The sequence below is a fragment of the Gymnodraco acuticeps genome, unplaced genomic scaffold (genome assembly GCF_902827175.1).
Source record: "Gymnodraco acuticeps unplaced genomic scaffold, fGymAcu1.1, whole genome shotgun sequence".
Classification (NCBI taxonomy): Eukaryota; Metazoa; Chordata; class Actinopteri; order Perciformes; family Bathydraconidae; genus Gymnodraco; species Gymnodraco acuticeps.
This window is the reverse complement of record NW_022991400.1, coordinates 1,135,559-1,153,247: the sequence shown is the minus strand read 5'-3', so window position 1 is coordinate 1,153,247 and position 17,689 is coordinate 1,135,559.

The window sequence follows — 17,689 nt, the reverse complement described above, 5'->3', positions numbered from 1 at the left end:
CCAGAACACACCACCATGGCTCCAGAGGAGGCGGAGGAGATCGCTAAGGCGGCCAGCACGGCGCTCTCGCTGTGCGCAGCCGTGGCGGTGTCCCAGGCGAGGATTACAGCCTGGATGACACAGATCCAGCGTCACCTCTGGTTACAGCAGGCAGCGGTCACAGAGCCAGCCAGGAAGGTTTTACTGGACGCTCCGATCAGCTCGGACGGGCTGTTCGGGCCCCAGTTCCTGGCCATGGTTGATTCCATGAAGGCGGCATCGGAGCAGGCGGAGGACATCCGCCAGCACGTCGGCTGGCTCCAGCCAGCGGTGAAGCAGCAGCGACACCAGCAGCAGCAGCAGCAGCCAACCCGGCCACAGCGGCAGACGGACAGACACCAGCAGCAACAGCAGCCGAGGCGTCAGAATCATCCGTCAGCGGCGGCCGCGGCACCGGCCCACACCTCCAGGGCACCGTCCCGCACCTACGGGCCCCCACCAGAGGGGGGTAAAAAGGGAGTGAGATACTCCCGTTCGGCGTCTGCTCCATGAGAGCCGCCGAGGAGACAGAGCGGCCTTGACGGTTTGGGAGGGAGTGTGAGGAAAATAAAAAGAAGCTTATTTTCCAACATGTTGGCTGAGTCATCAGTTTCAAATGTGTTTCACATATCCCCCACTCTGGGTAAACCAGCTGCCTATGACCTATCGGTTAATAGCCAGCAGGATTCGTTACAAAAGCCTGCGCATTTTAATCTATCGATTAATAAGCTGCGGAGCACAGTAACTACACCAGCTGCCTTCAATCTGGTGATTAGTAGGCAGCATGGTTCGCTGCAGGGTTCTGGTGGTTATAACTTTCGGTTATTAAACCACAGACCTCGCGGCATTCCTCTATCCGAGATACGCCACCTACACACGGTGACAATAAGCCCATGAGCGCCGTGGTAACGCCTCATGTGGTTATCACTGCACACACCTCCACCCATCCTCTGAGCGTGTACGCGCATCATGATGAGAGGCGGAGTGAATGCAACGTGTCGAGGCCTCCTCACAGCCTTTTCGCTAGGCCCACCTTGGGTTGCCTCACGGGGCCTCCACCCCCCCCACCAGGAGAGGGGGGGTAAAAAGGGAGTGAGGTACTCCCGTTCGGCGTCTGCTCCATGAGAGCCGCCGAGGAAGCAGAGCGGCCTTGACGGTTGGGGAGGCAGTGTGAGGAAAATAAAAGAAGATTATTTCCCAACATGTTGGCTGAGTCATCAGTTTCAAATGTGTTTTACATATCCCCCACTCTGGCCGGTGAGCCAGCTGCCATGACCTATCGGTTAATAGCCAGCCGGGTTCGGTACAAAAGCCTGCGCTATTTAATCTATCGATTAATAAGCTGCGGAGCACAGTAATTACACCAGCTGCCTTCAATCTGGTGATTAGTAGGCAGCATGGTTCGCTGCAGGGTTCTGGTGGTTATGATTCTTCGGTTATTAAACCACAGACCTCGCGGCATTCTTCTGTCCGAGATACGCCACCTATACACGGTCATAATAAGCCCAGGAGCGCAGTGTTAACGCCTCATGTGGATATTACTGCACACACCTCCACCCATCCTCTGAGCGTGTACACGTCTCATGATGCGAGGCGGAGTGATACGCAGCGTGTGGAGGCCTCCGCACAGCCCTTTCGCTCTAGGCCCACCTTGGATTGCCTCACGGGCAGCGGCGGCGAGGGCTCTGGCGTGGCTCGTCGTCATGACAACCACAACACATCTCGAGCATGCGCGCCCGCTGTCAGAGGGTTTCTCGGCGTGGCAGCGCATGTGTTTGATGGACGGATGGATGCACAGGCTGATCAGCAGGGTACACCCTGCAGTTCGCCTCCCCCCCCCCCCACAGTTCAACGGGATACAGGTGACATGCCTAACATCCCGTGAACAGTGTATTGCGCTCCAAGCAGAGCTACGGGAACTCCTGTTCTATTTCCAGGGTTCCCCAGGAGGAAGAAAATCAGGGGTATTACTCCCGCTATTTTCTTATCCCGAATAAGACAGGGGGAATGAGACCCATCCTCGACCGGTCAGTTTTCAACAAGGCAATAATGAAAAGGCCTTTTCACATGCTGACGGTCAAAAAGGTGCTAGAGTGTGTTCACCAGGGAGATTGGTTCACCTCTATAGACCTAAAGGATGCATACTTCCATGTACCCATCATTCCGCAACACAGGAAATTCCTGCGGTTTTCATTCCAGGGAATAGCGTACCAGTACAACCGTCTGTCGTTCGGCTATTCCCTGGCTCCTCGTACTTTTTCAAAGTGTGTAGAGACGGCGTTGCAGCCGCTACACAGAGGAGGGATGAGAGTACTATTTTTACCTGGACCTGGACCTGCTGCTGCATGGCTCGCTCCAGGGAGGAAGCGGTTTTACAGACGGTACAACTCATATCGTATCTGTCAAAGCTGGGTTTCATGATAAATTGGGAAAAGAGCTGTCCTATTCCAGCCCAGAGTATTGTTTACCTGGGTGGAATTGAACTCAGCCCGCATGAGAGCACGACTCTCACGGCAGAGAGTGGAGTGGACACGCTGACAGCTCTCCTTCGACGTGTCACACCCCGCAGCGTGGTGACGAAAAAGCCCCCCACAGTTCAATGGGATACAGGAAACACTCCTGTCCTCCCAGAAGCTATGTCTTGCGCTCCAAATCCGAGCTGCTGGAACTCCTGTTGAAAGAGGATATTTCCAGGGTTCCTCAAAGGGAGGAAAATCAGGGGTTTTCACTCCCATTATTTTTCTAATCCCGAAAAAGACTGGGGCAATGAGACATCCTCGATCTGTCAGTATTCCACATGCTGACGATCAAACAGGGGCTGGAATGTGTTCACCAGGACGACTGGTTCACTTCCACCTGAAGGATGCATACTTCCACGTACCCATCATCCCGAAACACAGGAAATTCCTGCGGTTTCTCATTTCAGGGAATATCAGACCAGACAATCGTCTGCCGTTTGGATATGTCCTGGCTCCTCCCATTTTTGTGTAGAGAAGGCTGGAGCCGCTACACAGAGGAGGGATGAGAGGGTGGTTTCCTTTGGACGACCTGCTAGTTGCTGGCTCGCTCCAGGGAGGAAGTCGCTTTACAGACGGTACATCTCGTATCGCATCTGTCAAAGCCTGGGTTTCATAACAAGTTGGAAGAAGAGCTGTTCCCTTCCCTCTCAGACAAACGTTATCTGGAGTGGAATTAAAAACTCAGCCAGCAGCAGAGCGCTCTCTGGCAGCGAGTGAGAAACTGACAGCTCTCCTCCGGCGTGTCACAAACCACACAGCCCTCTCCGTAACGCAGCTGCTCGGCATTAGCGTCAGCTGGTCACGGGGCGGATTCCCCTGGGTCTCCCCCACAGGGGGAGTCTCCAGAGGTGCTTCATTCACTGCAGAAGCCTGCTGTTTTAACCTATTGGTTTATAAACTGCAGAGCTCGAGGCATTCCTCTGTCCCAGATATGCCTTACACACGGTCATAATAAATCCACGAGCACTGTTATAACGCCTCGTGAGGACAGCATACACACACCTCTCATCCTCTGGGCGTGTACGCGCCTCATGATGAGAGACAGAGTGGAATGCAGCGTGTGGAAACTCCCTCGCAGCTTTTTTGCTTCACGGGCAGCAGCGGCGAGGGCGTGGCACGTCACCATGACGACCATTACGGCACATCACAGAGAAGCCTCTCCCGCCAGCAGTTCCATGGGATGCAAGAAACACTCCCGTTATCCCAGGAACAGTGTTATTTCCGGCGAATTTAACCGAGGGGCTCGCAGAACGCAGCAGCCGTGCTATGCGAGGAGTATGGAGACTCAGACCGGTGTCACGCACACTGGCGCCTCAGTGGGATTTGGCTTTGGTGTTATGCGCACTAAAGAAAAACCCCATTTGAACCTGATCAGGTTCCCCTTAACTGTATTCAGCCAAAGTAGTACTGCTTTTGGCTCTATCAGAGGAAAGGGTGATCTGTCTGCTTTCCCGGTGGCTCCGTCATGTCTCCGGATCCATGGAGATGCAGTTCAGCTGTTTTACGCCCTAACCTGGCTTCATGCCTATAAGGTCATCACAACTCTTTTAGGTCAAGAGTGATCACCCTGGCTGGCTTCTTCCCCCCTCCTCACAGGTCGGAGGAAGAAGAAACATCTCATCTCCTCTGCCCGGTGCGCGCGCTGTCTGCTATGTGGCGCGCACGGCGGCATTGCGCCGTTCTCAGCGCCTGTTTGTGCACTACAGAGAGCGCTCGATCGGGCAACCTCTGTCTACACAACGGCTGTCACACTGGCTGTGTGAGGCTGTGTCACAGGCATATGTCTCCTCTGGGGTGGAGCCCCCGGAGAATATCAAAGCGCACTCAACCAGAGGAAATTCCTCCTCCTCGGTGTTGCGCGGAGGAATGTCAGTGGAAGATATTTGCACGGCTGCATCTTGGTCTTCCCCCTGTTCATTTATTCAATTGTATTTGAGGGATGTCTCCCTTTCCTCTCTGACACGCCCTGTACTGGGTGTCCTGTCAGAGTGAGTGACGTCAGGGATCCAGCTGTGCGCCTCTCTCCTGCCTCGCGGCACACAGAGAGCGGCCCTTTTTCCCCTCGTAGGAGAGGGACGTTCCCCTTCCTCTGACACACTTCGTAGGGAGTGCCTGGTCAGAGTGAGTGTCGTCAGAGATCCAGCTGAGAGCTCTCCTACCTGGCTGACACGGAGAGAGCGGCTGTTCCCCCTCTATGATCGCAGGACAAGGTGGGACCTTCGTCTCTACTTTCTCACAGCGGTCGGTATGTATTGTTCCCAGCCTTCACCCCGTCAGGAAAACAGGTATGTTTGCTCCAGGGACGGGGATGTGCCATTACGCATGGCACAACAGGCAGGGGGGTGTTATTAAGCAGGTATGTCTGTGCTTCTAGTGCTGGACGGACCCAGTGGGGCGCAGACTACATCATGCTTCGCCCTTAACCCAATAGCGATAGCCTTAGAGTGCGAAGCCATATACGAAATAGAACTGAGGTTACCTAACTGTAACCCAGCTTCTATGAGTATTGGCGCAGCCCTCTAAGCGCTGGGCCCCACTGGCTCTACGAATAGCTGAAGAAAAGTTATATGGTATGGGAGCAGATCGCCGGGCAACCTCCCTATTTATACCGGAAGGAGGCCCGAGGGTGTGGCCCACCTAGCGGGTGGGCGTGGACTACAAGTGTTTTCAGTACTGCGCGGGGGCGCAGAAGGGTAAACCCAATAGCGATAGCCTTATGGCGCATTTCCACTGCAGGCCTCGTTCGGCCTCGCTCGGCCTCGCTCGGTTTGGTTAGGCCTTATTAGGCCCGGCTCACTGTAATGCTGCGTTTCCATTACAGTTTAGGAACTGGGCAGTTACTATAGTAACGCAGTGTAGGCGGAGCCGTGACGTCATCTTCAATGAGAGCCCCAGAAAAACAACACAGCCGTTAGCTCTTAGCACTCGGAGCTCACAGCTCTTCATATCTGTTCAGAAACTTGACAAAAGTTAAACAAGTACAAACCACAGACTGCCTGTGTCATGGCGAATACAGTCGCTGGTTTATTTATGTCTGTATAGGCCGTTGTTGTGAGTGTGGACGGTGGGAGCATATATAACGTTAGCTTAGCCAAGCTACATTTAGAAAACACGCATTTTAAAAGGGTTTTTCGCCTGCCGTCTGTCTGCAGACTTGTCAAAGCATTAATTCATGGTTTTTACTAACCGGTATCAGTATGTTGTTACTTCTGCATCATTTTGAAATGTGTATTACAATTAATTCACGGTCAAATATGTTCATCTTGTTGTAGTTGTAGCCCCCTTGCCAGCGATTCTCTCTCTAGTTTAGCATACTCAGCCCGACTCAGCCTGGTTGTTCCTGGCCCTAGAACCACGATTTAGTCGGGCCAGAAAAAAGGTGAAAAAGTAGCCCCGGGCCAAAACTAGGCCAAGTGGAAACGCAACCAAAAACGGGCCCCGCACGGCTTCACGCTTAAAGCGAGCTACCCGCTGCAGTGGAAACGCGCCATTAGAGGGCTGCGCCAATACTCATAGAAGCTGGGTTACAGTTAGGTATAAAAAATATATATATTCTGCGTTACTTTAGCCAACACTTTTATAAGGCCACTAGATTAGATAATTACGAAATGTGTAGATAGAATAGGGTGAATTGCCCTAATGTCGGACATTTTTTGCATTTCAGACTTCGGGAATATTTTGCGATATGAAGCCGATACAATAAATCAACATCAAGTACCATTCTGAAATCCCCAGGATGTGTCCTACTCAAACCAAAAGAGAAAATGCAGATATTACACTCATAAAAGAAATGGTAGACATATAAGTACTCTTAGTGCCAAGTTGTCTCAGACAATCTGCTTTTCCTAATGTGGGACAGTTCTGTGCAAAATGTGGGACACTGAAAAGTATATGTTAAAAAGCCTCAGTCACCTTAATTCATGTAATAAAAACATCTCAGGTCAGTAACACTCAAAGCTAAATGTGCAATACCATGTTCAGCTATGTTACTATTTATAATGTTATTGTTTTTACAACAGAAGATGTTTTTCTTTAAATTGAAGTTAAATGCATTAATCTGATGCACTTTGAGGGCAAAATTAAGAGATTTATGGATACAGCTCTCAACACTCATATGAAACAGAACTGTATATATTTCAATAATCCAAAAACCATTAGAATATGCTCACAACCAATAACACATATTTGATAAACTCCTCTCTCCTATCTTTATCTTAGTCTGCATTCTTTCTTTTTTATTTATGCATATTCGACTAATCACTCCCCTTTTACACTGTGTTTTTTTTTTTTTTTACTGACCTATAGCACATATTGGAATGATTTCTTAACTTAGGCTATTTTTACAATGTGTGTTGGAAGGATTTATTAAATTACTATGAATATTTGGGCTTAAATGAATTGCCATCTCTTAAACTCAGACATTAATCCCTAACATTATCTCTGACTTTGTCATACCATTTTAACAGAGATGCAGCCACCCCCAATTATTTAATATGATTTGCCCTTCACCTTAAATATCTAAAATACTGCATTAGAAGACTAAAGCCCTGTAAATAACCATTGCTCTTGCACAATCCATGCCCCTTTTAGACCTGTCCCACATTAGGCAAATCATACTGTCCCACTTTGCGAAACATGTTTCCTAAAGTGGGACGATGGAACATTTGATTGAAATAAAAAATATAGAGTATATTTACACCATATTATAATATGTTCTGATGAACAAACATATCATAAACACATCCTGATAAAAATTTGCAAGATTGTTTTATTTATACGAAATTTAAAACCTTAACATTACATTTGTCAAAACGCTATGTCATTGACAATTGGGTGGTCTTCACACATGGTACTTCCTGTTTAAAGGTTTTTCCACCCTCATCTGTGATTGGATATTTGAGAAGTCATGTGATTTTGATCGCATGACATCACAGCTTGTGTTAACCCGTAGTTTCATTGACACTCATTTGTTTGCGGAATACCTACACCCATTTGAGCTTAGGTGTCCCACATTAGGGCGTGTGCCACATTAGGGCAACTCACCCTACATAATATTTCAGGTTGTTATTTTGTCATTATGTTTAATGTTTTATTTACCTTTTAGTATTTGTATATAGTATCTGAACTTTGGAGAGGAGTTGGGAGACACACGACACATCAAATCACATCTACAGATTAAGGCGAAGCGAATGGAAGTACTCCCATACTCCTAGCGTGAAAATGTTTGTGAAAACGTGTGCAAAGTCTCCGAAAATCCTAAAAATAAGCTCATATTTGAATTCCCCATAAAAAAAAACACATTATTCAGTAAAAATAAGGCCCCACTGATCATCTACTCTCTGAGACGATTCCAGGGATGTCTGGCTTGAGTTTCGACCACCAGGGAAAGTGGACAAAAGTGCCCGAGATCAGCCTCTTAATTTACCCAGGGCCTAGTGCTTGACTTTGGGCATGAAAAGTCAGGAAACTCCCCTGAGTATTTTATTAAATATCTGAACTTTGGAGAGGAGTTGGGGGACACACGACACATCAAATCACATCTACAGATCAAGACGAAGCTAGTGGAAGTACTCCTAGCGTGAGAAAATGTTTGTGCAAAGTCTCCGAAAAAAAAATTAATATCTTCTACATATAATAACGGACAAAGTAAAGAATGAAGTGTAGGCTATGCCTGTTTGAAGTTGTTGCTAAGGAAACAACATGACGGAGAAAAAGTATAATCTTCTACATATAATAACGGACAAAGTAAAGAATGAAGTGTCGGCTATGTTTAAATGTTCGGAATTTGACCGTGATGGCCCTCTTGCGTTGCCGTAAAATATGACGAATATGACGGATGACGGATGCGACGGAAATACACCCGAACATATCTGGTAGCCCGAACATATCTGGGGCCCAGTCCAATAGTCCATTTAGCTTAGGAACCTTCCTAACCAAGTGAAATGACCCGGAAGTACGTCACTGGCAGCCATGATAAGTGCCGTTCCAATTCTCCAAATGAAAGGAAAGGAGGTTTCAAACTTCATTTATAACCTCTTTTAGCTTAGGAATCACTGGACCTCCCGTACCGAAAGGAGAGGAGAAAATGCTGCCCCACAATGCATTGCAGCCGCAGCATTTGACGTCACACAACAGTCGGCCGTTCACGGACACAAACGATAATGGGAGAAATTATATCATGAAAGTTACGGTGCTTATTAAGCATTTTAAAACGTATGTGTTAAGTTGCCAAAGTGCTTTGTTTTGAACGTTCATCAGTATTATAATCAAAAAGAGAAATATGAACGTTAGTTTTTACTGAAATGATCAAATAAAGTCAACATTTCACTGAGCTGTGTGGAGTTTGTTCAACTTTTAAAAGATGTTTGAATGGTGATAGATGTTAAGGACTAACGTTTATAATAAATACATTTGTATTTATTTTTAAGATATTTTAATAGTTCATACAATCATACGTATTGGGATCATTTGTATTAATGTGGACCGGAGGGAGAGGGTGACGAGCAGGGCCGCCCCTCCCTACAGGCCAATCACGCAGGCTGCATGGGGCCCCGCCTTGCGCAGGGGGCCCCGCCCAGAGGGCCTCAGCTGCTGTACGCAGTTCTCCGCTCAGTTCTCCACGCACCTCCCGCGAGAGTGAGAGGTGAGAAGGGGAGCAGCTGCAACCCGACACCGTTGCAATGAATCGACATCTGACCAATCACGGCTTTGATACGGCCACTAGTGCAGGTGAAGAGATGTCGGTGAAAAGACAGTTTCAGTCCGGCACAAGCAAGAGGGGAAAAAAACAAAACATGAAGAAACTAGAGCATCTTGAAGGTGGGTTATTGTATGAGTCAAATGTACAACTTGCGAATGTTGTATAAGTCAAATTGCTAATTGCCATATTAAAACATCAGCTGCAATTCACGACATGAAGAAGGCAGTCTCTGCAGAGCATATAGGCTAATGGAGATGCAGTTATTTCCAGCATTCTTTATTTACCATTCATTCAAGTATGTGATGCCTTTTATCTGCTAATGTACAGGAGGAAGAGAGATACACTGTCTGTCTACTTGGCTTACATAACAGTTAAAGTTTACAGCCTAAAAAAACATGGAGCATTCTTTCCCCTTTTATTAATGTTTATGTCAATTTGCACATTTCATGGTGACGCTCAGCCTCTCCCCTTAACTCCTAACAGTCATCATCATGGTGATGCTCAGCCTCTCCCCTTAACTCCTAACAGTCATCATCATGGTGACGCTCAGCCTCTCCCCTTAACTCCTAACAGTCATCATCATGTCAACCACAACACAGAGAAATACTGATAGAAATGTGTGTGCAGTTGTTGACACATTGCTGACAGAGGGAACTATGAATACAGATTTAAGAAATATCAGTTTTTGAGCATGTCATAAGCATATTTTGTCTTGACTATTACAACTATATTATTATAAAATAATATAGTATTTATATTATTGAATTGATTATGATTATTAGTAGAAGTAGTTTATGTTGAAACTTGTTGTGTGCCGTGTTGGTCAGGACTCCCTGGAAGAAGAGATCTTGTATCTCAATGGGACATTCCTGGATAAATAAAGGATAAATAAAATTAAAAAAATTATTTGCATTAATTATATTTTAATCTTTTTGAGGCTAGTATTTGGCAGGAAATGCAGACGCACCTGTAAACGCATACTGAACGACATACATGCACATTTACCTCACTGTATAAAAAAGTAACTGTTGATAATAATAATAATAAACAGGAATTATATTTGCAAAGTAGCCTACTTTGTTTCCAAAACAAAATGTTTCACTCCTGTCGGTTGGGGGGGGGGGGGCCTCATCTCACAATGTTGCTTGGCCAGGGGCGGCCCTGGTGACGAGCATAAGTTTCACTTTCCTTTTTTATTTCAATTCCAACTTTGGTCCTGAAGAATATGTTTCTCTGTTGTCCACGTTCATAAAGCATAAAGCAACAGCATCAGAGCACGGTGCAGAGTCTCTAGATGAGTTTACAGTAGTCCCTCGTTCTTATTGAACATCCATGTTGTAGTCCTCTGTATAGAAAACTGTAGTTTCCATAGTTTCCCCACAGCAGCAGACGCACACAATGACGTCCGCTGGCGCATCATAAACACGTCGGATAGTGAAAGTGCATTCGGATTCTCTAAAGCAGAGGTTCTCAATTGTTTTTCAGCCAAGGACCCCTTACAAGATAGAGAATACACCAAGGACCCCCTCATTCTGATTTGTGATTTTGGGCTATATAAATAAAAATGTACTTGATTTGACTTGTATGTCCCTTGGAATAATCTGATGTAGCCTATTTTTTACACTTCTATAGTCTTAGTTATGTGAAAGAACAACACAAGAGAAATGTATTAGAAAGATATTGGATATGTATTAAAAATATTTGCACCATCTCAACACAGAATACCCATAAAACAATCAATCAATTAGCTGCAAGTAACACTGTACCTAAAGAAAATATCAAAGGGAAATCAAGAGAAAAGTGATCATTTGAAGTGCATTTCAGAACATACACACACATGTAAAGGAATATTTTGGTCTTGTTAAAGTATATAGAGTTTAGTGATTTGTCCTCGGGAATCTGTTTAATATGGTTGAAGTGTATTCCTGCCTGTAATGTGATCCATAGCTTCTCAGGAAGACACAGGTCAAGAGGTCATCTGATGTCTTGTGGGGGAGAAGCTTGGCTCATGTGGGTTTACAATGCAACGAGTCTTTGTCTCGACATCTGGCATGCATTAAAGGAAAACCCGCGTGTTTTAGGGCCCTCCTCTTCTTGTCTGTATAGATGGGTTCTTGGCGCTTTTAGGCTTCAGAGTTTGCTGGGATCTTACATGAGAACTGTGATATGCTGTGAACTCTCCGGCCGTTCAGGCTCTCAATAAATATCAGTGTATTGACAGGCGAATCCAGTTTCACTCATTTCATGATTGGCTCAACATTGCTGCAAAGAAGTTTTAACTTCACAATTGGCATCGCGAATGGTTACCAACAAATCGTCGAGCTGGTGAGTGTAATTTCAAATCTATATTTTGACATTGCCTCGCCAGACTCTGTGATTGACGGTATAAAAATTACCTGTGGAACAGATAGATGCAATATTTTTGGTTTCCTCTGTGTGTGTGCACGGAAAATATTCGGAGAGACCTTAAAGAGGGCATCAGTAATGTGGAACTTCGGTTTAAAAGCAATGTAAAGATTTGTACTGAAACGAATCGCCGAATTCTGGAGATTTCAACGATTTAACTAGTTAAATCAACTCGCCTCGAAATCTTCCTGTTGCTGCTGCAGGGTGCAGGGTGTGGGTAATTCCCCCCCCCCCCCTGTGGAGAGCAGCACACTAGGAGAAACAAAGCACAGTGTCGTATTCTACTTAAATCGCACCATTATGAGTTTTGGAAATAAACATAACTCTTATTAGGATGTTACTAAATATTACGTCACGCTGTGTTTCATAAACTGAGGGGTTGTTGAATTTGGCTGTTGTTAAAATAAAGGGTACTGAATTCATTAAAAGTCTCTGCTCTCCGGATCGGGGAGGGCAGAGCACCACTAAATTAGCATAGTGGTTGTTGATTGAGAATAATGTGGTTATTACTCTTCAGCAGATTCCGTTCTTAGAATTAATTTAATTAATTAATATCTCTGCTCTCGGTCGGTTGAGCAGTTTTACCACTACATTTGCATAGTGGTTTTGATTGAGAATAAGGTAGTTTATTGCTCATCAACAGAATTCCCCTCACCCCTGTGGTGAACGGCACACGAGGAATGTTTAACAACACAGACTTGTATTTTCTGTTAATCACACCATAAGCTCAAGAACTAAATTGAGCTATTAAATGGGAAGGGTGGTGGCAGAATATTACATTCACACTGTGTTTAATAAATTTACGGATTATTGAATTGGATGTTGTTTAAAAATAAAAAATAAAAATAAAAATAAATAAATAAGTAAAAATAAGTACTGATATTTTCCCTACCCCCGCTGAAGTTTCCCTAATTCGGATTAAAATTAAACTGGATGAGTTTAGCTGTCACCTGATATTTGTTGCGGGTTCATGTTTGTTGGTATAATTGTTTCGTGTTTGTTTGTATACCTGCCGTCTTGTGCATGTTTTGTAACAACTAATAAATGAATCAGTCCACAGCTAAGGTAAAATTAATCTAAATTTCCGCAAAAGGAAAATAAATACCAAAAAAAGCCTCTGTTTTACACCCGGGAACCTCAGAGGCATAACTGCGTCATCTGTCTGCTCAAATAGGTCAATGTTGTATTGTTTGTTTCATTTATTCTTAATCTATGTATTGTATGGTAATAATGAAAATAAAATAACCTAATGTATTGAACACATTCCAAAACAAAGCAGATAAGACAAGACTTAGACACAATGGTGATTGAACCTTTTTGTACGATTGATGCAAAATGAAAACTTTGTCATTATCTGTTTCCAACTGGCCACTGGAATCAGATAATGGATATGAGTTGAAGTTCAATTACAGTTTTAAATATAGTTCAACATCCTTTTCTATACTCTGCTTGGTGCTGCAGAAGAGGAAAATAAAATAAAACGCAAGACACGGGGTCAGAGACAGGCGTGACCTCTGGAAGGAGAAGATAATCTAAAGCAGACCACGGCGCGACCCATTGGGGGTTTTATGACCACAGCACAAAGAGGAACATCTAATTGCAGCAGTCAGTTTATAATTTTGCCAGTACTGTTGAGCATTTTCAAAATGTATTTTCATGCCTCTGTGCATGGCTTAGTCTTTCTATCTGCATAGCCACTGGTGTAACTAAGTTCATAAACTTAACAAGTACTATACTTGGGCACAATTTTGAGATACTGGTATTTTATTTGAGTATTTAAATGTTTTGCCATTTTAGCCATCCGCTCCACTACAGTTTAGTGGTACATGGTGTATTTCTACTCCACTACATGTATTAATACCTTTTAGTTACTTTCAGATCTGGATGAATGATGTGAAATCTAATCAAGTGTTGAATCAGACTTTAGTTCCACCTGGAGTAAATCCACCAGCTACCCTGCAGTATACAAAGTCATTCAAACTAGCTGCACCTTCACCAGCTTTGAGAACACTTTCATGATCAATCATTATAAAACATATCATATATAGTATTCTGAAATAAACCAATCTGCACAGTGACTACTTCTACTGTCGCTATTTTCACTATATTTTGATGACAATACCTTTATACTTTTACTTGAGTAACATTTTGAATGCAGTACTTTTACTGTAACATAGTATTCCTACACTCTGGTACTTCTACGTTTACTCAAGAACAAGATCTGAGTACCTAAGCTAACGTTAGCCAGAAACATTTTCAGTTCGCTTCAAGCTCTGCCGCTCCGACAGGGAGCTCTGCTCTGAACACCCCATTCTAACAGTCTGTGCCACAGTCACTCCGGACCACACAGCTAATATTAACGAACACATCCGTAGGCAGTAATGTACATGAACGCGTTCATATTTTGGGCGAACGTGAACTGAACGTACTGTATTTCCGCTAGATGAACGTAATTGAGAACGCGTTCATTCTCAGCGCTGTACATAACGGCGTTCAAGAGTGCGTTCATTCTCAGCACTGTATTATAACGGCGTGGTGTTGTTGCAGGAAGTCCCGACGGGGAATACTTTTGCGGTAGTACATCTCTATATACATCGATACAACATTACGTGTTGAAAGAAATCATCACATAATGAAATAAGACCCCACGGTTTGATGATTACAGGTGTGTGGGCTATCTTCCATTTTGACACACAGAACAAGGGGGGGCGATCCACCCGTATCCAAAAATGTAAAGTAATTCAAACAGACTCGTCCCTCTGTGAGGAGCAGCAGGTTCAGCTTCATTTAAATATGTCGTGCAGTAATAGATGGATTTATTTTTTTTCATCTCAAGAGAGAATGTGTATTTTATGTTAGTATTTCAAAAATTTCCTGGGGGAAAATCCCCCCAGACCCCCTGCGGGGGTTGGGTTTTCAGCATGTCAACTCTTTCACTTGTGAGGAAATGGCAGGATTGGCTCCAGGTCGCCTTTTTATTTACTACAAGACAAATGTTTTTATTTTATTTTAATTTCATACAGTTCAATTTGGATTGAGACAGGGAAATATTCTAAACCTCACGCGTGGCGTTTCACTGACAAGGGGGCGATATAGCGTGTATGTAATTACATTTCAAATACTGATTTGAGCCCCACCACTGTATGGGTTAGCCCTACCATAGATTACCCAACGCTAATATCGCAAATACTCGGGAGCCGATAAGTCAATAAGTTGCTTATCGCGACAGGCACACAATAAAACAGTGGAAACAAACATGTGTTTGACTTTCATTATTTAATGAAACTGTGTGCCCTTTATAGTCTGTGTCCAATATTGTGTATTTGTATATATATATTATATATATATATCCTAAATATATACTAAGGTCCCGCTACGGACACGATAGCAGTCACTTCGTGCGCATGTGTGTAATTAAACCCATGACCTATTTTGGATTAAAAACGGCAAATTTCCCCAAAAGATGACAAGTTTGCATCCCTGCCTGTTATCGTTTTCATCACGGAGCTGGAAAAATGGTGTATTGATTACTGATCTGTGCAAGTCCAATTTGTTAACTGACTTTGGTTCTAATGTTAATGTTAATTTGATTTCAACCCATAAGTAATTATTTAAATTAACTCAACATTCCACATGATGGATTAGTGTTCCACATTTTTCCCACTAATTTGTTTATGATTAGGCCAATGGTAAAGAGAGACATTGATGACCCTGTGTCCTTTTTGTTAGCACGTGGTTCCATTTTGTCTAATGGCGTTGGACAGCTTCACTAAGAGTCACCCAGTTCTACCCTGCTACAGTCCGGCTGAGTGCAGTCACAGAGATGCTATGGCTGCTCTACATGACATTAATGGTTTGGTCCGAGAATGGACACCATTTCCTGCTCCCAGAGAGAATGACGCTCCTCACACTGAACAATACAGCCATTGACACTGTCTCACGTGGGTCTGCTCCCCCCCACCGAGCCATGAACTGGAAGCATGACGTCTGCTCTGAACACTTGGAACTGTCACACCAGCACCAACCCTTGGGTCAGTTAGATGAGACTAACGGCTTCACTTAGGGCATATGGGTCAGAAATATGACTCTCGTTACCACGGAGTGGGTTGTTTGTTTTTTAAGGCTATTCATACTGCTATGCAGAGTGAAGAGCCCCTACTATTTTAACAAATAGGCCTGTCAGGGGCCTCTTACTGTCTACTTCTGCATGTATTCACATTATATGGACCATGTTTACACCTGTTGAAACTAGGGCTGCACGGAACTCAGGCTACAATACAACCATTTTGTTCTGCTCTAACGATTCAATTTATAAATTCTACATCAAAATAGTTCGTTTTTGTTGTTTCCAATGATAACGTCACCTTAAGTGGAGGAATGCAAACCTGTTTTAAAATGTAAGGTTTTGAATTTCTTTGACATTTCTCAGTAATGACACCCTCAGACGCCCACTATCATTTATGCCAGTGGTTCCCAAACTTTGTTGTGCCCAAGGCACACCAAAGGACAAGTAAAAAAATCTCAAGGCACACCTATTGTGAAAAGATAGCCCTTATAACACGTGTTATCACTCATATTATGTAAAGTATCTGTAAATGTGCATAATTATTTACTAATGCCAAATAAAATGTGACAAAGACAACTATATTACGAAATATTTCCGAAATTAATTTGAAACTTTATCAAATTAGGCTTCATCAAACCAGCAACACACTCATTTACACCAGACAGGTCACAAAATAGAAAATGAGGCAAAGGAAACTCAGCAGAAATTCAGCACAGACAACTGTCAATGCAAGGAAGCTGCATTGTCCATGGTCCGGAACTACAAATTATAAATGTATTACTTTAAAAAATGTAATATATTACACTACTTCGTTACTATCTACATAAAGTAACTCGGTACTTTACTCGTTACTTTCCTCGCCGAGCACGTAGAAACTGCGCATGCGTGAGTGGCAATAACTTTCCTTACCCGCAGGCGGCGGTAGTCAAGCCCCCAGGTAGTGCGCCGGACTCAGATGAAAATATTCGTGCTGGCCAAACGGCGGTACTACACTTCCGGTTTGGTTGCCAGGCCCGGAAACACTTTTCCCATTGACTTACATGGGGAAGAGTGGTCTGTAACTCGTTGGATAATTTTTTTAACTAAATAAACTACCCAGTATGAACACTTGTATAGCCCTTATTAAAAAACATTCGTTCCTCAAGTTGTAAAACATTTGCTAATAACGTTATTCTGAGAGTTATTTCCCTCTGCATTATGAACGCGCATCTAATCCACGGGACCGCGCAGCCCGGCACGTTCATGTTACGTGTCCCGACCAATCAGAGCACACTGTGCTCACAGGGAGGGTGCTGGAGCCAGGCTCTGGCTGGAGCTTTTGGAGCTACAACGAGCGTTAAAGGCAGAGAGTGAAATTCAGTGAATACACGTAGTTTACAGAGATACTGTATGAGGAACCAATGTGAGTTGCGTTTATCTTTACCCATGGATGCACAATGAGAACGGATCCATATCGTCTTACTGCCATCCCACGGAGCTATAATAATGGATATATTGCACATGTTTGCTGTAATTCATTGTCATACTACATGGGCTGTATGATTGAATCTTGTACCGTAAATGTTGTATTAAATGGAGTTAATATTACCGATATCACTAGATCATTGCTAGCTAGCCGCTAGCTGCTAACTGCCGCCTCGTTCATATCAAATCCATGGCGGTAGTGTGTATTTGTCATTTAATACAGGCAACAACCGGAAGACAGAGAAGAAGAATAGACGGCGTGATATAAAAAGAATGGGCATACCTCCACCCCTCGATAGTTATCGCTGACTCAGCCATGTTTATGCAGCACTGCACGTGGAGATGTGGACGCGCAAGTCGCGCAGATTACGTACATAAACCTACAAAGTACTGATATAGTAAATTAAAAAATAAATGATTATTTTTGTGTAGTTGTATATTGAAAAAAAAATGTATGGTTGTCACAAAATCCCGCGGCACACCCGGACTTGCCTCACGGCACACCAGTGTGCCGCG